Raw genomic sequence first — 24,488 nt, 5'->3', positions numbered from 1 at the left:
AGGAAGTAGTGATTTGTCAGAAATTCTAGAAGGTATTCCCCACTCCATCATTCAGGAGATGAATGCTAAGCTTACTAAGTGACGGGTTTTTTACTTTAAGTGCAAGTTTAATTCCGAATTATACCCGTTTTTTCTGCAAGTATACAGGCCAAAATCGTAATATTGGGTACGTATCGGGTCGATCCCACGAGCAGCAATTAAAACAATTGTTAGATACTAATTTACTCTATTATCTAGACTCACAATAAATTTGAGCAGAAAATTCAGAATTTAATCCAACTACAAAAATTCTTAACTAGATAAATGCAATTTCACAAAAGGAGTAGAATTCACTAAATATTAAGATTTAGGGATGTAGATTCCACTTATGACACAAAAGATCTAAAATGAATGAATTTAACACTTGTTACAACTCTTGTTTAACCAAGGATTCATTTCCAACAATATCAAAATCACATTCTCATGATAATAATGGGTTAAAACAGATTAGTTTTTCCTAATCTCTTGGAAAATACTAAATCTGTTTTGTGCATACCTGAAATATAGATTTTATCCACTTGAATGTATTTCTATTCTCATGAATATACTACTCAAGCTCTACTTATGTCATTCCATTAGTTTTACCATTTCTCAATGAGTAAAAATAACTATAAACCTGCTATTGGTGATCAACAACAACAAGTAATCAAACATACACAAGTAGATAAGTTAATACAAGATACAACAAGTATAAATCACAATCACTTCATATCACTTGGCCATAAGTTTCATCTACTCCCTAGATAAAGGAAATTAGCTACTCATGAATGATAAAACACTCATAGCTTCATTAATGTAAATCATCATGAATTACAAATACAAAAAGAGTAAAGAAAGTCTTAGCCAAAATATGGTGAAGCCTTCCAAAAATCTCTTTTGTCTTGAACTTAGATGATTACAAGATGAAACCTCAATTGCCCCTTGCAAGTACCTAGCTAGAGAGACTATGTTTTTTTAGTGAGAATACTAGCTACGTCTGGATCTCCAGACCTCCCTCAATGTCTCTGCATAAAAACTACTCAAAGGCTCCATTTTTCCAAGTCAAATTCTAACATTTGATTCCCAAATCTCCACTTTGTTAGCATAGTCAAAAACCAATATTTTTGACTTGAAAATAAGCCTCCTTTCTTGCCCTTTGGTCTTCTGAAGCATGTGCACCGAATTCCCTTGCAGCTTATAGCTGGAAAGTAGTCTGAACACAAGAGGAATGGCTGAGAAAATTGCAGATTTTCGGCTACAAAACGCTCCTACACAAAACGTGGCAACAAATCGCGTTTTGTCTACTCGCATTTTCTCTCTGACCTTATTTCAACTGCGATTTTCTCCATGATAAAGGCCGAACTAGCTTTTGTGCAAAACATAAAAGCTGTAGCCCTTTGAGTTAGCTTTTCAATGCTTCAAAAATCATCCAAATCAGAGTTTTGTAACCTAAGATATGATCGAAATACTAACACCTGGTCAAACCTCTGTTTTAACTTCCGACCACAGAATGCAGTTTTTGTATTCTGACTTTTTGTCCATGAAAATGGCAGAATTGGATTTCAATATCTTCATATGAATTGTAGGTCTCTTTCTTAGCTTTAAAATGTTATAAAGATAACCTCAATCCGATAAGCGTAGCTCCAGATATGGTCAAAATACCAAAGGGTGTCAAAACTGACTTGTATTGCATTTCGTCACTTGAACGTTTTTCACTTCATTCTTCTTGTTACCACTTAAATTTATCACCAAATATCTATTTTTCACCCCATTTGACATCCTTTGGTGATTGAATCATCATTCCTGCATAAAAGTGAAGTTTTTACCATTAAAATCAATAGAAATGCAATATTATCCACCTTTACCAAAAATATATAATTTTACCAAAAATCTCTTTATTTTATTTATAAAACTAAATAATCAACTCAAAATTAACTAATAAAATGCACTTAAAAATACGTAAAATAAACTCTTATCAAATACCCCCACACTTGAATCATTGCTTGTCCTCAAGCAATATAAAATTCCAACTATCAATGAACCAAAAATAGAAAATAAACATATGTAGTATTTCAACTTCATTTCCTTGAATCAAGGTAAATAACCCTTATGTGATCTTTTCATTAATTTCAAGTATTCATAATATCAAGCAAAGAAGAGCCAAATATACCATAATTTTTACCAATTCAACTCAATTTCTTATTTTTATCCAATTTCGCAAGCAAGCAACTCCTATAGTCAATAAAGATGCTAACTAATCTCATGATCAACTTCTTATTTTTCTTTTGAAGAGGGATTTATTTTACTTACTTTTTTTTATATATATATATTTTAAGGGTTAAATATTACTTAAGTTTTGAAAAATGCCTTTTGATGCGAAAATCGACATTTTTAGATGAAAATTCCCGGTTACTCAACATTTCACATACTCAAGTTGCTTTTCGTACTCTTAATTTAAGTACCGTTTTACGCGAAAGTCGACATTTGTAGATGAAGACTCCCGGTTACTAAGTACAAAAACTATTGGAGTAGAATAACCCCCTTTTATATATATATATATATATATATATATATAATAAAATTCCCTCTAAGAATAATCATGAGAAAAGTATGACACTTATTGACCATATTAATTTCTTATCTTATAAAATTAGATAAAAAGAAGAATTTTCATCAAATATGCAAAAATGTAGGCATAATTTTCTCCACGTTACTAGATATACTTTCCTATAGATGTAAAAATTAAAATCACATAAAAATCATTTCCAAATTCCATGAGAAAATAAGTTTCAAAACCACATATATTTATTTCAAAAGAATAAGTGACAAAATTTTATTTATTTATTATGGTTAATAACATATATATGTATAAGGTTTTGGAAAAATTTTGACAGAATCTCCCCTTAAAAGTGGACTAAAACTCCCTGCCAGCAACCACAAGAAACACAATTTAAGCACAAGAATTATATCAAACACAACTAAAACCACAAGTACCATATTTCTCCCCCCACACTTAAATTACACATTGTGCTCAATGTGTAGGGAAGGAAATAAACAAAAGTAGGAAAGAAAAGAAAGAAGTACTCCCCAAGTCAATGGCTGAGATCCGTATCAGCCACTAATCACGGACCACTGTCAAAATACAAGTACCTACCACATAGAAAACATAAAAATAAAATGAAGTTAAACATCTTAAGTTCCACAAATTAAGATAATTAGGCAAGCAATTCCAGCAACTAAAGATAGCTTCTGCAGTGTGCCAAGTCAGTCATCCCCCTCAGCATCATCGTCATCCTGTGCATCACGATTGGGCGGTGGATGAATGCCCAAATGACCTTCAATTCAGCTTAGACGATTCCTAACGTCAGCGAACTGGAATGCAAAGTCCTCCATATGGTCAAAAAGTCGCTGCCAATTAGTTTGTGATGGAGGAGGAGGTGGTGCTGCAGTAGATGGTCCGGCTTCATCGCGAGCATGTCTAGCCTTCTGTCTCTGCTCTTGAACAAGGCGTGGAATGTCCCCCGTGCCAATACCAAGGCGGCAAAGAGTAGTGATAGTCATCTCAGCTCGTGGTGGAACAATCTCCTGCCTCATTCCTTCCAACTGAACCTCAAAACGGGGAAAGATTAAAGTCAGTAGACGAGGAAATGATAATTTGAAGGAAGTTGTCTTACGCCTTGCCGTAGACCTAATATGGCTGATGATGATGTTAGGCAATGAAATCCGAGCATATGGAGACGTCCGGTTATGGAACATGTAATCCAAGAAGTAGATATCGCTCTTACTGACCTCCGTGTGCCCCGTCTTCTTTGGGATGACATTGTGAGCCATCATGTAAATGATAAGACGATGACGAGGTTCGAATACATTCGCCAATATGGTCTCCTTTCTGGTAGAGCGAAAAGGTTGGTACTCGAGACCAAACCTAGCCATGGCCAACGAGGGATCCCATCTCCTATTCGGGGGAACAAACTCCTTCTTCAGATCTACTGGACTTCCGTCATCCATACACCCCAAAATAGCGGCCAAATCTTGACGTGACAAGGTGATTCGTCTTCTATGTACCCAGGACTCAACTATTTCTCCACTATGGCGCGCCTTACTTTCAATGTTGGCGTAGAACTCGCGCACCAAGTCGAGGTAGTAATGGTTTGGTAGGGTGAGAATCGGCGCCTATCCCAACTGACCAAAAGCCTCTGAGATGTTATACATCATCTCAACTGTTGGGTTGACATGCATCTCAAACAGGAACTCCAAGTTAGCATGCTCATCATGCCATTCTTGATTCCTACGAGTATTGAACCTAGCACTGTCAAATACCGATCTACCCGCTCCACGGGAGGTGCCCTCACCAGGCTGTCGGTTAACTGGTGGAGGAGAAGGTGAATTCTCTTCCTCAGTCACCTCCATCTCCTCATTAACCTCCCTCTCCTCACTACTAGAGGATGAACGTACCGCTCTTCTTCCCCTTGGCATAGTACCTAAAAGAAAATGTTGCAATTAACCACATGTATTTAGACACAATGCACAATTTGGTAATGAATATCCTAAAATGATCCAAATAATCTCTAATGTGTCCTTGCAAGAGATAATTCGTCCAATAACTAATGTAAAAGACCGAATCAAGAAGAGCCATAATTTATGCCAAAAATTGCTCAAAATCACCAATTGAAACAAGATTTTGAATAATTATAACCCAATTAGTGAAATTAACAACAATTATGATTATAACTATTTAAACTTAACAATAAAAATATGCTTTTAGCTATAATCATGTTTAAGCAAAAATTAAACCAATTAACTCACCAAATCAACCAAATTACTCACTATACACAATGCACATGCTCAAACATCATCAACTAACCAATCTTAACCATAATTAAACATCACCAATGGCTCAAAAACATCCTAACTTCATTTTCTGATTTTCTTCAAATATAACAATTATGAATTTATAAAGCAATAATGACCAACAAATTGCTACATTTAAACTCATAAACATACTTAAACAATCTCAATAAGCATGAATAAATTCAAAAATAGTCAAATACATCATCAAATTTTCAACATTAAAAGATGTCAAATAGCTCAGGACAAAAAATATGACTTTCTAAAATCAAAAGATGTAATGAAAAAACTTACCTCAATCACGTAGAAGGATGTTTGGTGATGCTAAAAATGCAAAAAATCCTATGAAACAACCTCCAATTGACCTCCAATTGAAGAAATTAGACTTGAAGAACCCTAACCTTCAATCCTTCAAAAACTGAATTTGAGGTGTTTTTCTTGGATTTTAATCAGTTAAAAAGGTTGTATGAAGCTCAAAAGGTGTTGGGTTGATGTTTTCTAGCAAGATTATGGAACAAAATTGAAGATTTGTGAGTTGGGTAGAAGAGAAGAAGAAAAACGCGCCTGGAAAATTAAGAAGAGAGGAAGAAATGAAGCTGAAATCACATTTCTGAAGGCTATATTCGGACACAGAAAACGCGACTGAAAACGCGCCTTCAACTTGCGTTTTTGAAGTCGCGTTTCCTGCACAAATCTTGCAGGAATGAAAACGCGACTTTTAGTCGCGTATTTGAAGTCGCGTTTCTGGATTATGATCCAGGCTTGAAAACGCGGTTTAGCTGATAAATGCGACTCTATGTCGCGTTTTTAAACGTGTTTTCTTCATTGTGGTTGCAGAATTGGAAACGCGTTTTGATGAAAACGCGACAAAGAAGCGCGTTTTTATGCTAGGCGCGTTTTCTTCTGTAATTTTTTTGCAGAAAATGAACTTTGAAAAATTACCATTGGTACCCCAATCACTCAAAATGCATCATGGATTATTTGTTTGCAAAATTTATCAATGTGTGCACATATGAAATGATAAAAACATGCATTTTACCCATTTTTGACGGATCAAATACACCTTAAACGCACATCAGGGGGTTGAGTGGATTGATCAAAGTTCGCCTTTTTTATCTCAAATGGTCATTCTTGCTTCCAATTGTCAACCCTATAACACAAAAACAACAAATTAACTAAAACACTTATTCAAACCACAAAATCACACCAAATTAACACATATAACATAAACATTGGGTTGCCTCCCAATTAGCGCTCTTGTTTATAGTCGTTGGCTCGACTCACATATTAGGGTTCTTAAATTGAAGAGGGCTCGTCCAACAGACATATAAGTCCCTTGGGTACGATTTCACCTGCCAAGTAGGGTTTCAATCGTTGTCCATTGACCTTAAACCTTTCATTTCTTGAATTTGTCACTTCAACCGCTCCATAGGGAAATACTTGAGTGACTTCCAATGGTCCAGACCACCTTGACTTCAATTTTCCTAGAAATAACCTCAGGCGTGAATTGAATAAAAGCACTTTTTGCCCTACCTGAAATTGTTTAGGAATAATGTGCTTGTCATGCCAATATTTGATCTTTTCTTTATAAATTTTGGCATTTTTGTATGCATGTAACCGGTGTTCCTCCAATTCACTTAGCTCAAGTAATCTCCTTCCTCCTGCAAGATTAAAATCCATATTAATTGCTTTAATAGCCCAATAAGCTTTATGTTCAATCTCTACAGGTAAGTGACAAGTTTTTCCATAAACTAAACGATACGACGACATCCCTAAGGGAGTTTTAAATGCCGTTCGGTAAGCCCATAGTGTGTCATCTAGCTTTGTAGCCTAATCCTTGCGTGATTTATTCACAGTTTTCTCCAAAATGAGCTTTATCTCACGATTAGCTAGCTCCGCTTGTCCATTGGCTTGAGGATGGTACGGGAGTGATGTCTTGTGCCTACAGCCATATTTAAACAATAAGGAATCCAGTTATTTGTTACAAAAATGTTTTCTTTCATCACTTATTATGGCCTTAGGTATACCAAACTTACAAAAAATATTCTTTTTAAGGAACCGGAGTACAACCTTAGAGTCATTAGTAGGTGAAGCAATTGCTTCTACCCATTTAGAAACATAATCTACTGCTACTAAGATGTACTTATTATTAAAAGAACTTGAAAATGGTCCCATAAAATCTATACCCCATATATCAAATAATTCAACTTCTAAGAAGGTAGTTAGGGGCATTTCATTCTTTCGAGATATATTTCCAGTTCTTTGGCATGCATCACAACTTTTAACATATTTCCGAACATCTCGATACATAGTTGGCCAATAAAACCCTGATTGCCATACCTTTGCCACAGTCTTTGAAGTGCTAAAATGACCACCTGTTTCAAGGTTATGACAATGATATAAAATATTATGTACCTCATTTTCGGGAATACATCTACGTACCATACCATCGGCACAATGTTTATACAGCAATGGTTCCTCCCAAAAGTAACTTTTGATATCATGTAAGAATTTCTTCTTTTGATGGTAATTAAATCCCCTTGGAATCTCTCCACTTACCAAAAAATTAGCAATATCAGCATACCATGGAAAATTGATAATTGCTAGGACAAATTCATCCGGAAAATTCTCTTGAATAGGAATTTGATCCTTTATTGGAATATATTCTAGGCGTGATAGATGATCCGCTACTAGATTCTCCGTTCCCTTTTTGTCTTTTATCTCCACATCAAATTCCTGCAATAAAAGAATCCACCGAATTAGTCTTGGTTTTGCATCTTTTTTATGTAACAAATATTTAAGAGCCGCATGATCCGTATATATAATAACTTTAGATCCTACTAAATAAGATCTAAATTTATCCAAAGCAAATATCACTGCCAATAGCTCTTTTTCTGTAGTTGCATAATTGAGTTGTGCCTCATTTAGCAACTTGTTAGCATAGTAAATGACGTGCAACCGTCCTTCTTTCTTTTGTCCCAAAACTGCTCCAACCGCATAATCACTTGCATCACACATCAATTCAAATGGTAGTGACCAATCGGGCGAAGTTATAATTGGGGCCGAAATCAATTCCTCCTTCAACCTTTCAAATGCAACCAAACAATTGTCATCAAATTGAAAAGGGGTATCTTTACATAATAAATCACATAATGACTTTACTATTTTAGAAAAATCTTTAATAAAACGTCTATAAAAGCCAGCATGTCCTAAAAAACTCCTTATCCTCTTGACATTGCTTGAGGGTGGCAATTTTTCGATGACTTCTATTTTGGTTTGATCCACCTCAATTTCCTTGGAGGAAATCTTGTGTCCTAAAACAATCTCTTCTTTTACCATAAAATGGCATTTCTCCCAATTCAATACAAGATTTGTTTCCTCGCATCTCTGCAAAATCAATTCCAAATTATGAAGGCAATGGTCAAAAGATGAACCATACACAGAAAAATTATCCATAAATATCTCCATAATTTTCTCAATATAATCTGAAAATATAGCCATCATGCAACGTTGAAAAGTCACAGGTGCATTGCATAAACCAAATGGCATCCTTCTAAAGGCAAAAGTGCCATAAGAACATGTAAATGTAGTCTTCTCTTGATCCTCTGGAGCTATAGCTATTTGATTATATCCTGAAAAACCATCAAGAAAACAGTAAAATTCATATCCAGCTATTTGCTCCAATAATTGATCAAGAAATGGTAGGGGAAAATGATCTTTTCTTGTTACCGTATTTAACTTACGATAATCAATACACACTCTCCACCCTACCACAAGTCTAGATGAAATAAATTCATCATTTTTACCCACGATTGTAGTTATTCCACCTTTCTTTGGTACCACATGAATTTGACTAATCCAAATACTATCGGAGATAGGAAAAACTATACCTGCGTCAAGCCACTTAAGAATTTCATTTCTTACCACCTCTTTCATGTTTGGATTGAGTTTTCTTTGTGTTTCCACCACTGGTTTGCAACCATTCTCCAATAAAATTCGATGCATGCAGATAGAAGGACTTATACCGTTAATGTCTGAAATTGTCCATCCAATTGCCTTCTTATGCCTTCTTAGAACTCTTAACAACTTTGCACACTGCTCATTATCAAGGTTAGCACTAACAATTATAGGTAAAGTGCTATTTTCTCTAAGAAATTCATACCTTAGATGAGTTGGAAGTGGCTTGAGCTCTAACTTTGGAAGGTCAATTTCTGAAGGTGGTGAAAGCCCTTTTCCTTGGCCAAGACTTTCATACAAATTACCTCTTTTATAAGGTACTTGAAAATCCAGATACTTGGCCCATTCTTCAATCTCTTCACAAACATCTTCTTGCTTACCTAAACTCATTAAACAATACTCTAGAGAATCGAAGTCAAAGTTGACTTGACTCATCTCTTGGGTAAGTTTATCAATTGTGTCAATAGAATAAGCATGATTGGTAAAAGAAGGGTATTTTTCCATTTCATTCAAATTAAATTCTACCTCTTCTTCACCTACTTGAAACTTAAACTTGTCATTTTTGACATCAATAATAGTACCTGCAGTAGTTAGAAATGGTCTACCTAGAATAATTGGCATAGATATATCTTCTTCCATATCCAACACCACAAAATCCACTGGAATGATAAATTTTTGAACTTTTATCAATACATTCTCCAATACTCCCAATGGATATCTAATAGACCGATCCGCTAGTTGCAAAGTAATATTAGTGCGTTTAAACTCATGCAAACCCAATTGTCTAGCCACCGTTAAAAGTATTAATGATACACTAGCACCAAGATCACACAATGCCTTAGAAAAATCAACGTTACCTATGGTGCAAGGTATAGAAAAACTCTCCGGATCCTTCAACTTCGGTGGTAGCTTATTTTGAATAATTGCACTACATTCCTCCGTTAATGCTATTGTTTCGCAGTTTTCCAACTTTCTTTTTCTAGTCATGATTTCCTTGAGAAATTTCGCATAAGACGGAATCTGCAAAATAGCATCGGCAAAAGGAATGTTAATGTGCAATTGTTTGAAAAGTTTAACAAATTTTTCAAAATCTTTATCAAACTTATTTTGCTTTAATCTTTGTGGAAATGGAACTGCAGGAGATATTGGAATGGTAGTGGAAGATGATAGTTGATTTTCTCTTGGTTTCTCCCGGCTATTTTCTTCTACTATCGCCTCTTGGTTCCTCTGCTTTTCTTCTTGTTTTTCATTCTCATCTTTCTCAACTTCCACCTCTGGAGGATCTTCTAATTGCTTACCACTGCGAAGAGTAATGGCTTTGACATGCTCCTTACGATTAACCTCCGTTTTGCTAGGTAATTCTCCTTGATTTCGATTATTCAAAGAACTAGCAATTTGACCAATTTGGACCTCTACATTCATGTACATTGTAGTGAGTTGATCCAGTCTCCCTTCTACTCGTTCAAATCTGTCCGAGGTAACCTTAGCAAGTTTTTCCACTGCAATTTCCCAACCAGGTTTAGTTTCAGTTTGTGGTTGTCTTGATTGGAACCCCGGTGGATTGGTTGGCCTTGGTTGATTTCCTTGGTCCTTCCATCCAAAGTTTGGATGATTTCTCCACCCCGGATTATAAGTATTCGAGTAGGGATTATTTTGAGCACTTCGATTGTAATTATTGACGAATTGTACCTGCTCAGAATCAACACATTCATTAGTATCATGTTCACCTCCACATATAGAACAACATGCCACATGTGCATTAGATGAACTTGTACCAACTCCACCTTGTCTACTTAGCAATTTCATCACATTATTCATTTGAGCACTCAGCATATTGAGAGTGTCCATTTCTATCATACCTGCGTGACGTCTTGTATTACCTCTCTCATTGGCCCATTGGTAGTTATTCGCGGCCATTTCTTCTATCAAATTCTGAGCTTCTTGGGGTGATTTACCCATTAAAGCTCCACCTGCAGCAGCATCGATCATAGTTTTAGTAGAAAAAGCTAAACCATTATAGAAGGTTTGTATGATTAACCACTCCGACAGTCCATGATGTGGATATTTCCGAAGCAAATCTCTAAACCTTTCTCATGCCTCATATAATGATTCACCTTCCAATTGGCTAAAACCAGTGATATCCATTCTTAGCTTAGCAGTCTTACCTGGTGGAAAATACTTATTCAAGAATGCTCTTGATAAATTATCCCATCCGGTGAAGGTATTAGGAGCATGAGAATGTAGCCAAAGTTTGGCCTTATCTCTCAATGAAAATGGGAACAATCTTAGCCTTATAGCATCATCACTAACTCCATTCATTGTAATTGTATCACAAATTTCTAAAAATGTAGTTAGGTGCGAATTAGGATCTTCTACTGCATTACCTCCAAATTGAGATTGTTGAACCATTTGGATAAGTGATGGTTTAATCTCAAAATTGTTAACATTTACCGTAGGCCTTACTATACTTGTTTGAGATCCTTGTGTTTCCGGTAGAGCAAAATCTCGTAGAACTCGCTTATTTGCTTCATTTTCGGCCATCTCTTCCTCAAATGGTATATCTATTGAGATTTCCTCTATAGGTTGCCAAATCTCTTGCTCCTCTTGCTGTGGTGGATGCCTCCTTTGTCTACGTAGTATCCTCTCAATTTCTGGATCGAAAGGTGTAATTTCCCGAGATACCCGGTGCATACACTACAAACAGAAATAAGAGATATTATGCAACTTCAATTGTCAAAAATTGATTACAATGTAGACTTAAATATAATCAGCTCAACTAATAAAAATACGCTGTCTAAATTAATAAAGATGATTAGACTCTAATATTGCCGCTCCCCGGCAACGGCGCCAAAAACTTGACGAGTTTTTTACTTTAAGTGCAAGTTTAATTCCGAATTATACCCGTTTTTTCTGCAAGTATACAGGCCAAAATCGTAATATTGGGTATGTATCGGGTCGATCCCACGAGCAGCAATTAAAACAATTATTAGATACTAATTTACTCTATTATCTAGACTCACAATAAATTTGAGCAGAAAATTCAGAATTTAATCCAACTACAAAAATTCTTAACTAGATAAATGCAATTTCACAAAAGGAGTAGAATTCACTAAATATTAAGATCTAGGGATGTAGATTCCACTTATGACACAAAAGATCTAAAATAAATGAATTTAACACTTGTTACAACTCTTGTTTAACCAAGGATTCATTTCCAACAATACCAAAATCACATTCTCATGATAATAATGGGTTAAAATAGATTAGTTTTTCCTAATCTCTTGGAAAATACTAAATCTGTTTTGTGCATACCTAAAATATAGATTTTATCCACTTGAATGTATTTCTATTCTCATGAATATACTACTCAAGCTCTACTTATGTCATTCCATTAGTTTTACCATTTCTCAATGAGTAAAAACAACTATAAACCTGCTATTGGTGATCAACAACAACAAGTAATCAAACATACACAAGTAGATAAGTTAATACAAGATACAACAAGTATAAATCACAATCACTTCATATCACTTGGCCATAAGCTTCATCTACTCCCTAGATAAAGGAAATTAGCTACTCATGAATGATAAAACACTCATAGCATCATTAATGTAAATCATCATGAATTACAAATACAAAAAGAGTAAAGAAAGTCTTAGCCAAAATATGGTGAAGCCTTCCAAAAATCTCCTTTGTCTTGAACTTAGATGATTACAAGATGAAACCTCAATTGCCCCTTGCAAGTACCTAGCTAGAGAGACTATATTTTTTTAGTGAGAATACTAGCTACATCTGGATCTCCAGACCTCCCTCAATGTCTCTGCATAAAAACTACTCAAAGGCTCCATTTTTCCAAGTCAAATTCTAACATTTGATTCCCAAATCTCCACTTTGTTAGCATAGTCAAAAACTAATATTTTTGACTTGAAAATAAGCCTCCTTTCTTGCCCTTTGGTCTTCTGAAGCATGTGCACCGAATTCCCTTGTAGCTTATAGCTGGAAAGTAGTCTGAACACAAGAGGAATGACTGAGCAAATTGCAGATTTTCGGCTACAAAACGCTCCAACACAAAACGCGGCAACAAATCACGTTTTGTCTACTCGCATTTTCTCTCTGGCCTTATTTCAACTGTGATTTTCTCCATGATAAAGGCTGAACTAGATTTTGTACAAAACACAAAAGTTGTAGCCCTTTGAGTTAGCTTTCCAATGCTTCAAAAATCATCCAAATCAGAGTTTGGTAGCCTGAGATATGATCGAAATATTAACACCTGGTCAAACCTCTGTTTTAACTTCCGACCACAGAATGCAGTTTTTGTATTCTGACTTTTTGTCCATGAAAATGGCAGAATTGGATTTCTCTGTCTTCATACGAATTGTAGGTCTCTTTCTTAGCTTTAAAATGGTATAAAGATCATCTTAATCCGATAAGCGTAGCTCCGGATATGGTCAAACTACCGAAGAGTGTCAAAACTGACTTGTATTGCATTTCGTCACTTGAACGTTTTTCACCTCATTCTTCTTGTTACCACTTAAATTCATCACCAAATATCTATTTTTCACCACATTTGACATCCTTTGGTGATTGAATCATCATTCCTGCATAAAAATGAAGTTTTTACCATTAAAATCAATAGAAATGCAATATTATCCACCTTTACCAAAAATATATAATTTTACCAAAAACCTCTTTATTTTATTTATAAAACTAAATAATCAACTCAAAATTAACTAATAAAATGCACTTAAAAATACGTAAAATAAACTCTTATCACTAAACCTGTAGAAGAGAGTGAAATTCAATCTGCACTTTTCTCCATGCACCCTGAAAAAGCTCCAGGACAGGATGGTATGTCTCCTTTATTCTTTCAAAGGTTCTGGAGCACTATCAAGGTTAATCTAATCCCAGCAATTCAATCCTTCTTTAGCTCTGGTTTCATGCTTAAATCTGTTAATCATACTATCATATTATTCATTCCCAAAATCCTGAACCCAACCTATTTGAAAAGCTATAGACTTATCAGCCTTTGTAGTGTAATGTACAAAATCATTTCCAAAATCTTGGCCAACAAATTGAAATCTGTCCTGGACAAAAGCATAAGCAAAACTCAATCTGCTTTCATCCCAGATAGGCAAATCTTAGACAATGTGATCTTAACTCATGAGTACATGCACTACCTCAAAAACAGAAAACAAGGAAAACAAGGATATATGGCAATCAAGTTAGATATGGCCAAAACTTATATAGGGTGGAGTGGCATTTTTTGCAAGCAATGATGCAGAAGATGGGCTTTTGTACAAAATGGATCAACTGGATCACTAGCTGTATGAAGACTGTCACCTATTCTTTCAATTGCAATGGAGAAACTAAAGGCTTTGTAACACCAAGAAGGGAATACGTGAGAGAGATCCCTTGTCTCCCTACTTATTCTTAATTTGCTCAAAAGGCTTTTCTAACTTGCTGAGGAAATCTAAAGAAAGCAACAAGATAAAAGGACTGAAAATCAGCAGGCAAGGACCTATCATCACCCACCTTTTCTTTGCAGACGACTCCCTCATTTTCTGTAAAACTAACATGCAACAGGCCACTGAAATTATGAAAGTCCTCAAAACCTATGAAGTGGCCTCAAGGCAACTGATCAACTTTGACAAATCTACAATATTTTTTAGTAAAAACATGTCCTGTGAGCAGAGAAAGGAAGTGTGCAAATCACTGGGATGAATGGTAGAAGCAAACCAAGAGAAATACTTAGGACTTCCAATGGTGATCTCGAGAACAAAAGATCAGATCTTTGGCTTCATCAGAGAAAACATAAAGAGAAAGCTCTATGACTGGAAAAACAAGCTTCTTAGCACAACAGGAAAAGAAGTAATGCTGAAGGCAGTTTCAATGGCAATGCCAACGTATGCCATGTCCTGCTTTAAGCTACCAAGGAAACTCTGCAAAGATATTAGCGCATTGATGGCCAACTACTGGTGGGGAGAAACAAATGGCAATAACAAAATGCATTGGATTTCTTGGATGAAAATGGCAATGAAGAGAAATGAAGGAGGATTGGGCTTTAAGGACCTAGAAGCTTTCAATAAAGCACTGTTAGGGAAGCAGGTTTGGAGGATTCTCACCAAGCCAAACCTCCTGGTCAATAAAGTTTTGAGAGCCAAGTACTTCCCTAAGGAGTCCATTTTAAAATGCAAACCACTCAAGAATGCCTCTTGGATCTGGCAAGGTTTAATGGGAACCAGAAGTTTAATAGATAAAGGTCTGATCAGAAGAATTGGAAATGGAAGGAGTACAAGCATTTGGGAACACAAATGGATACCAGGGGCAACCACTGGTAAACCAACTTCCAGTAGACCTCTAAACTGTGACTTGTAGATGGTGAATAAGCTAATCTGTCATAAAAGGTGGAAGAGGAACATTATCTTTAGAACTTTCAACAACAATGATGCAGAGAGGATCCTAAGCATTCCACTAAGCTTGTCAGGGAGGGAGGACAGTTATTATTGGCAACCACAAGCAAGAGGGACATACATAGTCAGCTCAGGCTATAGAATATTGATGGAAGAAAATAATTGTGTTGAAAAATGCAAAACTGATGCAGCTAGTACAAGCTACTCAGATGGAAGCCAACAAGTTAAACAGATGTGGCACACCCTATGGAAATTCAACATCAAACACAAAATCAAGATCTTCATCTGGAAATGTATAAAAGGTGCATTGCCAATAAGAGAAGCAATACACAAGAAGACAGCACTGGGAGATCCAATGTGCAGAACCTATGGGGAGAAACAAGAAACGATAGAACACTTACTGCTAAGCTGTCCACACACTATTGACATATGAAAGGCTGCCCCTATCCAATGGGATGGTGCTAAAGATCAACAAGGGGACTTCAAAAGATGGTGGATCAGAATTTTTTAGGCAAGGAAAAGACCGGAAGGGCTGGAACATATAGTCTGACTGCAAACATCTTGTGGCAAGTGTGGAAAAACAGAAACAAAAAAGAATTTGAGAACTCAAGCAACTCCTTACCAGTAAGGAAAGTCGAAAAGGCTCACAAAGAATGGTTGAAGCATGAGGAAATTGAGAAATCTAAGGGAAGGATGAGCAGAAAAGAAACAGCATACATGCATGCAGAGCAATGCCAGGGTCAGAAAGGTGAAGGAACCATAGTCCTGGATGTGGCAACAACAAGTCAGCAAAGACAGTCCTCACTTGGAATTGGAGTCACAGCTAGGATAACTCCAAACACTAGGATTGCAGAATGGGCGCTAAAAGAGAGAAGTTTGGGAAACAAAGTCCTAGATGATGCGGTGACACTAAAACTTGTCTTATGCAAAGCTGTGCAACAACAGTGGAGTAGAGTTAAGCTCAACTCACACAACAAGGAATTGATGAGACAAATAACGCATCAGAGTCCCTCGGTTAGCAAAATGGCCACTTTGTTTGAGGACATCTCTAACATGCAGAAGCTGTTTTGCATGTGCTTCTTTTGCTTGGTTAGAGAAGAAAATATGGAAAATAGTATAAGACTTAGCTTTAATGCCTTAGGCATTCTTTTGGATGAGGAATGGAATGTTCCTCAGTGTCTTTGAACACTAAATGTACAGTTCTCTCGAGCTTTTGCTCGCATATGTAAATTTCTTTACGCTGAATGAAATTATCCTAACGTTTCGGAAAAAAAAAGAAAGCCAAATTATTCTGTTACAGATTTAAATAATAAAAAAAATGCCCAAGTTTTCTTTGTTATTCTTTTTGCAGTATGGAGATGGCAGATAGGTTTGTTTATTACGGAATAAGTGGAAATTTGATCAGTTAATTGATACGGCGGTGGCCGAGAATGTGAATGCTTGGTCCGGCACAGCGCAGTTTTTGCCACTTTCGTGTGCTTTTATAGCCGACTCGTTTCTCGGCCATTACCGGACCATAGTACTTTCCTCATTGTTCTATATCCTGGTTGGTACTTGTATTTTGGCTTCATCCCTTGCAGCCTTGTTAGTAGGAATATTCATTGTGTACTTGTGCTTGTGCTTTATCTCTGGTGCCTACTTTGTTATCTCCATTTGTTTGAACCTTTTGTTTATAGTATGTTATTTTAAAGCAGAACTCTGCTATAGTTTGATCATATGGAAATGGAACCATAAAACATTTTGCTTATGAAGCGAACTAGAAAATATTTTTAAAATTTTTTATTTAAGGAGGTAGACAAATTGGTGGACAAATTATAAAGAACTAGCCAATTTTTATTTAAGCTTGGCTCAATCAATCAATCAAATTTGTTTTCTTTTTCAGAAGCCCTTTTGCGGGGTTAGAGCTTGATTTGATTATTGAGAAGCTCGGCCAACAATGCGTACAATATTATTCTCACATTCAAATTTTGGAATTAGGAGTAGTGCATTGTTAGGTGGGAAAAGTTATCTTTTCAAATGGATAAGTGTGAAAAGCAGTGGCAGAGCCACATACAAGCAAGTGAGGTCAGGTCAATTGACCCCACCTAACTTTGAAAAATTAGTTCTTAGGCTAAAGAAATTTGAAAAATTTTAAAGTTACATATTATTTGACCTCACTATATTTTATCAAATTCTCTTTCTTATATACATTGACCCCAAAAAATTGAAAATTGAAAATTCTTACCATCACAATAATTTTGAATTTATTTCAAATTATCTATGGAATTTAGTTCAAGAATAAATTGTCACGCCCCGAGCCCATACGTACCTGTTACGTGGCATTCGCCGTATTCTCAAATCTCACTCAAGAATACAAGGCATCATTTAACTAATCCAAACTTCAAAAGTATGAAAAAATATAACTAAAGTAAAGTGCGAAACAAATCTCATATACCAGGTACTTTACGAGTATCCAATAACGTTCGTACATTTATTCTCTAATTGAAACCACGAAAACAAAAGTCAATGAAGCTAACAACTAGAGTAGCTAGCCTGCCAACTTCCAAACTAATAGAAGTCATCCTCAGGGTCTTCTACGTAAACTAATTCATACTCCTCAGAATCTGCAAAATGGTAAAAATGGGTTGAGCGACAAATCGCCCAATAGGTAATATCTACCCCTTTGTTGGACCATGTACTCGTAACTTTATAAATACATATCAAATCCTTTGCACATAAATCACCTTTATAATTCTGAAAGTAACGACATTTGTAAAACAATCAGTAGTAAAAATGACAAGAAATTTAAAAGCACTTTATTGATAACCATACATGAGAAATCGCAATGTCATAAATCACTTTGTAACAATTCATAAGTATTTTCATATCCATTCATGAATCAACCCATAAAACGTCGCATATCCGTTCATAGATCATTTCAAAACAATTCATAAATCATTTCATATCCGTTCATAAACCTTCTATCAGTTCAGTTTATAACAAGTACATGCAAGGGCCGGCTATTGAGTACTCAGCCTAGAGATTTTACCACTTCTAGGTGGGCGACCAATAAGTTTCATGACTACCGATTGGTCTCATTTCATATATGGGTCAATCGGCCGGACTTTATACCAGACTACCCTGACCTTGTCAATCGGCTGGGTTTTATACCAGACTACCATGACTTTGTCAATCGGTCAGTCGGTTGGGCTTTATACCAGGTTACCATGATCTTGTCAATCGGCTGGGTTTTATACCAGACTACCATGACTTTGTCAATCGGTCAATCAGCTGGGCTTTATACCAGGCTACCATGACCTCGCCAATCGGCCGGACTTTATAGCAGGCTACCATGGCGGTTAGACAGGACTATAGCCCCTACCGTCTATCCCATGACTGTTTTCAGTTTTACTTGTCAAAAATTCATTCCACACGCCACATATATAAATCTTTGATTTCATAAAAGATTCCGCTCATTTAGTACATAATAACGTATCAAAACATTTCAAAGAAATCACATGGTCCATTTTTGTATAAAAAGAAATATAACTTTCATAAATATCCAAGTAAAACATTTAATCAAAAACATTTCGATTCAACACAATAACATAGAATTGAAAACAAAAATTTATTTTTTGCACCTTTGAAATCTCAGAAGGGTAAGTACCACCTACCTCTGTTTAGCTGCTCGAGTGGAACTACCTTAACTCCTTGTATCGTACCTATCAAATGCATAGGTTCCCTAATTAGTTGTTACTTCCTATAGATGCATAAATATACAACCTTTGAGTACGTCAAAGATTCGTATCTCGACCATTAAACAGACCCTAATAGCATTTCCCTCAAATTGGACGATTTCTATTTTTAAAAAGTTTCCTAATTTGGAAAGTTTCTATTTTTAGAAAGTTTCTTAATTTGGAAAGTGTTCATTTTGTAAGGTTTCCTAATTTAAAAGAAAATAATTATTCACAATCCTGTTTATTATCCTGACTATTATCTTACTATATTTATTTATAGTTCATGATTATCCAATATTATTGTTATTATTATTATTATTATTATTTTACATGTTTCGTTTAACTATTTAGAACTTAACCCACTTTGTCTACATTAACCTAATAAAGCTATATAAAGACGTTTTAGATTTTCCTTTACGTATTTTAGGCGTAATTAATTAAATATAATGTTTACATGGCCAACCCTTCAATTCTAACCATTGCCTTAAATTGGGTCTTGAATTTTAATATTCACGATATACCATAAAAATGGACTAGTTATAATTAAAATTTATTCATTAACCATTTAACAAATTTTATACTATAGTTTGGTCCAAGTTTAAATTGCCTCCCTTTTTATTTTTATTTATTTATTTATTTATTTTTATTATTATTCTTATTTTTTTTTTCGGGTAGGACCCATGGTTGGCCCTTTTTGGCCAACCATGTCTGACCATGGTCGCCAGAGGGTCTGGCGACCCAATCATGAATTTGCTCTATTGTCGCCAGCAAGTGCCGGCAACATCATCTTTCTCTTTTTTTTTTCTTGGATTTCCTTTTCTCTGCCGCCAGAAGTGGCGGCTCACACATCCCTGTGTGCAGCGTTGCTTCTGCAACGTCCTACCAAGACAGAGCAGCGGCGGCTGCTCTTCCCTGTGTGCCGCTGCTCTTCCTTTCACCCTTTTTTTTTTTAAACAGATTCAATCCCTCTATAATCTCAAGGCTAAGAAAATCAATCCCCCTATTCTATTAACTCAGATACGAAACTTATCAAAACATATATATTTATACCTATATAGCGACAATACATGCCCATAAAATTCCTAGAACCATTAATACCACAACTAAAACTTACAAGAAGGTTTTCTTGAGTGAACGGAGACTTGCAGGTTTAGGTGCCTAGTTGTCGGATCGATTGACGGTGTCGTCTGCTTCTCCTTCTCTCCTCTCTGACGACTCTTGCTCTAGGGAGGCAGACGAAAGAAAGGGGTTATTTTTTTTGTCTAGGGTTTTAATAAAACCCTAAACCTAGCACTACTTACTAGTAGGTGGTTTGGGTAAGAGTTTTACTTTATTAGCCCCCTTAACCCAATCTTACAGTTATTTTGTTTTATTTTTCCCTTTTACATAGCAACTTTATCTTTTTAATTAGTTGAGCAAATAAAATAATAAAAATTGGTACCAACAGTCGTGGGTTTCACATTCTACCCCCCTTATGAAAAGTTTCGTTACCGAAACTTACGTATCTTGATAAAAAAGATATGGGTATCTATTTCGCATGTCCTCTTCTAACTTCCATGTTGCCTCTTGTGGTGTATGGTTCGTCCATTACACCTTGATGTAGGGTATGGTCCTTCTTCTTAGGACTTGATCATTTCGATCTATAATTCTTAAAGGAACTTCCTCCACTGCTAAGTTCTCCTTCACCTCGATGGGTTGGTCCTCCAAAATATGACTCAGGTCTGATACATACTTTCTCAGTTGGGAAACATGGAATACATTATGTATCCTTGACAAAGCAGGTGGGAGAGCCAGTCGATACGCCAGAGGTCCAACTTTATCCAGTATTTCGTAAGGTCCCACATATCTCGGACTTAACCCGCCACTTCGTCCAAACCTCATCACTCCCTTGGTAGGGGACACCTTCAAATATACCTCTTCTCCCGGTTGGAACTCCAAAGGTCTCCTTTTTGAATCAGCCCAACTCTTGTTACGGTCCTGGGCTACTGTTAATCTTTCTCGTATGATCTTAATTTTCTCCAGAGTCTGTTCCACCAAATCAGGGCCAGTGATTAGTTTCTCACCTATCTTATCCCAATATAAGAGGGATCTGCACTTTCGTCCATACAATGCCTCAAACGGCGCCATACCTATATTGCTATGATAGCTATTGTTGTACGAGAACTCCATTAGCTTCACCAACCTGTCCCAACTATCCGTAAAGTCTAGTGCACAAGCCCTGAGCATGTCTTCTAGAGTCTGTATGGTCCTCTCCGATTGTCCATCCGTTTGGGGGTGGAAGGCTGTACTTAATCTTAGGTCAGTCCCCATAACCTCTTGATAAGTCGACCAAAATTTGGACGTGAATCTAGAGTGTCGATCAGACACTATACTCACTGGAACACCATGAAGGCATACGATTTCCTCCATATACTTCTCTACTAGCCTCTCCATTGATATCCCATTTGATATTGGTAGAAAATGGGCCGATTTGATTAATCGATCGACTATAATCCAAATGGCATCATTATTTCTAATGGTTCGGGGTAATCCCACTACAAAATCCATTGTCACATGTTCCCACTTCCATTGGGGAATCTCTAGGGGTTGCAAAAAGCTGGCAGGTCTTTGATGCTCGGCCTTTACTTGTTGGCACACCAGACACTTCGCCACATATTCGGCTATGTCTCGTTTCATCCCATTCCACCAATAATTTCTCTTCAGATCTCGATACATTTTGGTTCCACCAGGATGGATCGAGAACCTCGAATTATGTGCCTCCTTTAGCAATTCCTGTTTTAATCTTTCATCGCTTGGCACACACAATCTATCATCCTTCCACAAACTCCTATCGTCTTTCAATTTAAACCCATCAAAGGGTTCTAATTCCAGTTTTTTCTTAATTTTTGCAAGCCCGGCATCCGAAGTGCTGCGCCTCCTTAATTCTATCTATCAAGGTAGGTAAGACTACCATAGCAGCTAGCACTTGGGCCTTGGAGTCTACCATCTCCACTTCAAAGTTTTTCATCTGATCGTTTGACGTGGGCTCTCTTAACACTCTCGATTTCCTACTAAGGGCATCTGCTACCTTATTTGCCTTGCCCGGATGGTAACTAATTGTTAAATCATAGTTCTTAATTAATTCTAACCACCTCCTCTGCCTCATGTTCAATTCCCTTTGAGTGAACAAATACTTGAGACTCTTGTGATCGGTAAACACCTCACATTGTACACCATACAAGTAATACCTCCATATTTTTAATGCGAATACTACTGCCGCCAACTCCAAATCATGCATTAGGTAATTCTGCTTGTAAGATTTCAGTTGGCGGGAGGCATAAGCAATAACTTTTCTATTTTTCATCAAAACGCATCCTAAACCGTTCTTAGAGGCATCACTATAGATCACAAATCCTTCCGTTCCAGAGGGTAGGGTAAGTACTGAGGCTGACACTAATTTCGCCTTTAACTTCTGAAAACTTGATTCACATTTATCTGTCCATTCAAACTTTGCTCTCTTTTGAGTTAATCTAGTGAGATGCGTAGCAGTGGTGGAGAATCCTTCTACAAATTTTTGATAATATCCAGCCAATCCTAAGAAACTCCTCACCTCGGTTATATTAGTGGGTCGTGGCCAGTCCACAATTGCCTCTACCTTCTTTGGGTCAACCGACACCCTTTGACCTGATATCACATGTCCTAAAAATGCCACAATTTTTAATCAAAATTCACATTTACTGAACTTAGCATACAGTTTCTCTCTTCTGAGTATCTCTAGGACCTCCCTGAGGTAGGCAGCATGAGTTTCTTCATCTGAAGAGTACACTAGAATGTCGTCAATAAACACTACCACAAAACGGTCTAGTTGCGGTTTAAATATCCGATTCATTAAATACATAAAGGCTGCCGGAGCATTGGTTAATCCAAAGGGCATTACCAAAAACTCATAGTGCACGTACCTTGTACGAAATGCACTCGTCTGGATATCCTCGACTTTTATCTTCAATTGATGGTATCTTGACCTTAGATCTATCTTAGAGAATACCTTAGCTCCCTTCAATTGGTCAAAAAGGTCATCTATCCTTGAAAGGGGGTACTTGTTCTTTATTGTGATCCGATTCAACTCCCTGTAGTCGATACACAATCTCAAACTACCATCATTTTTCTTTATAAAGAGCACTGGCGCACCCCAAGGAGAAACACTAGATCTAATGAATTTCTTATTCAATAACACTTGTAATTGCTCCTTGAGTTCCTTCAATTTTACAGGCGCCATCCTATATGGGGCCTTAGATATGGGATTCACTTCAGATATAACATTTATTTCAAATTCTATTTCCCTATCCGGAGGTAGACCAAGAAGGTCCTTCGGGAACACGTCAGGAAAGTCTTTCATCACTGAAATCTTTTCTAAAGGCATCTCCTCTTTCTCCGTATCCACAACATAAGCCAAATAGGTCTTACACCCTTTTCTTATTGCCCTATATGCCTGCATGGCAGACAGAAGAGGTAACCTACGAACTCTCCTATTACCAACATTTCCTTAGTATGAGAAATCCTTCTCATCCAGTTTCATAAATAATACCCTCTTCTTCCTACAATCAATTTGTGCAAAATGTCTAGCTAGCCAATCCATTCCTAGGATAACATCAAAGTCACTCATGTTTATTTGTACTAGATCCACTTCTAATTACTTATCTTCCAATTCCACACTACAGTTCGGATACCTAGTATAAGACACTAAAATTTTATCTCCTGGAGCAGCTACTCGGTAGGGATGATCCATCCATTCAGGGGGCATGCACAAGTACTTTGCAAATTTTTTAGCGACAAAAGAGTGACTAACTCCACAATTAAATGGCACGTATGCAGGTTCAGAATTAATTAGAAAAGTACCTGTGACCACGTCGCCTGACACTCCCGCCTCAACGTCGGTCATGGCATGCACCCTCGCGTTAATCTTTGGCTTCTTATCAGGGGGATTGTTACCCTTATTTCCTTCTACCTTCTTATTTGGGCAATCCATAGCTCTATGACCCTACTGTCCACATTCAAAACAAGCTTCAGTTCTCATTCGACATTCCCCTCGATGTATTTTCCCACAAGTCTTACACGGAGGAAAAATCGTCTTAAATCAGCATTCTCCCCGGTGCATCTTCCCGCAAGTTTTGCACGTAGGAAAGGTATTTCCCCCAGTTACCTTTGGTGGTGGCCCATGACTCTTCTTAATTAAGCGGAATCGTCCGCCGGATTTCGGTGCTCCCGACACCGCAAGTTCGTTTCCTAGTCTAGGCTTTTTATTCCTACCCTCTTCATCCAATCATTTGCAATCAGCCTCCGCCTTAACACTGGCATCCAGTACATTATTAAACGTAGGGGTATAAGCGGTGTTCACCCTAGTTTGAATCCTACTCGACAACCCCCGTATAAACTTATATTTCTTCAACTCGACATCCGCCATGGTCGACGGCACGAACCTTTCCAGTGCCGTAAACTTATTCAAAATTGCACCACAGACATCCCCGATGCCTGTTTCAGGTTTTCAAACTGATCTATTTTC

At 36.8% G+C, this 24,488-nt stretch overlaps 1 non-coding gene and 1 pseudogene across 1 annotated transcript; both read left to right on the top strand.

Annotated features, from left to right (window-relative positions):
* Nucleotides 1-24,488, top strand: part of LOC113748871 — a 136,040-nt pseudogene that overhangs the window by 53,354 nt on the left and 58,198 nt on the right.
* LOC113750960 lies at nucleotides 10,871-10,977 on the top strand. Its single transcript, XR_003464725.1, has one exon. It is a non-coding gene; the product is annotated as a small nucleolar RNA R71 (small nucleolar RNA).

This window comes from Coffea eugenioides, chromosome 10 (genome assembly GCF_003713205.1).
Source record: "Coffea eugenioides isolate CCC68of chromosome 10, Ceug_1.0, whole genome shotgun sequence".
NCBI lineage: Eukaryota > Viridiplantae > Streptophyta > Magnoliopsida > Gentianales > Rubiaceae > Coffea > Coffea eugenioides.
This window is presented reverse-complemented; position numbering and strand designations above follow the sequence as displayed.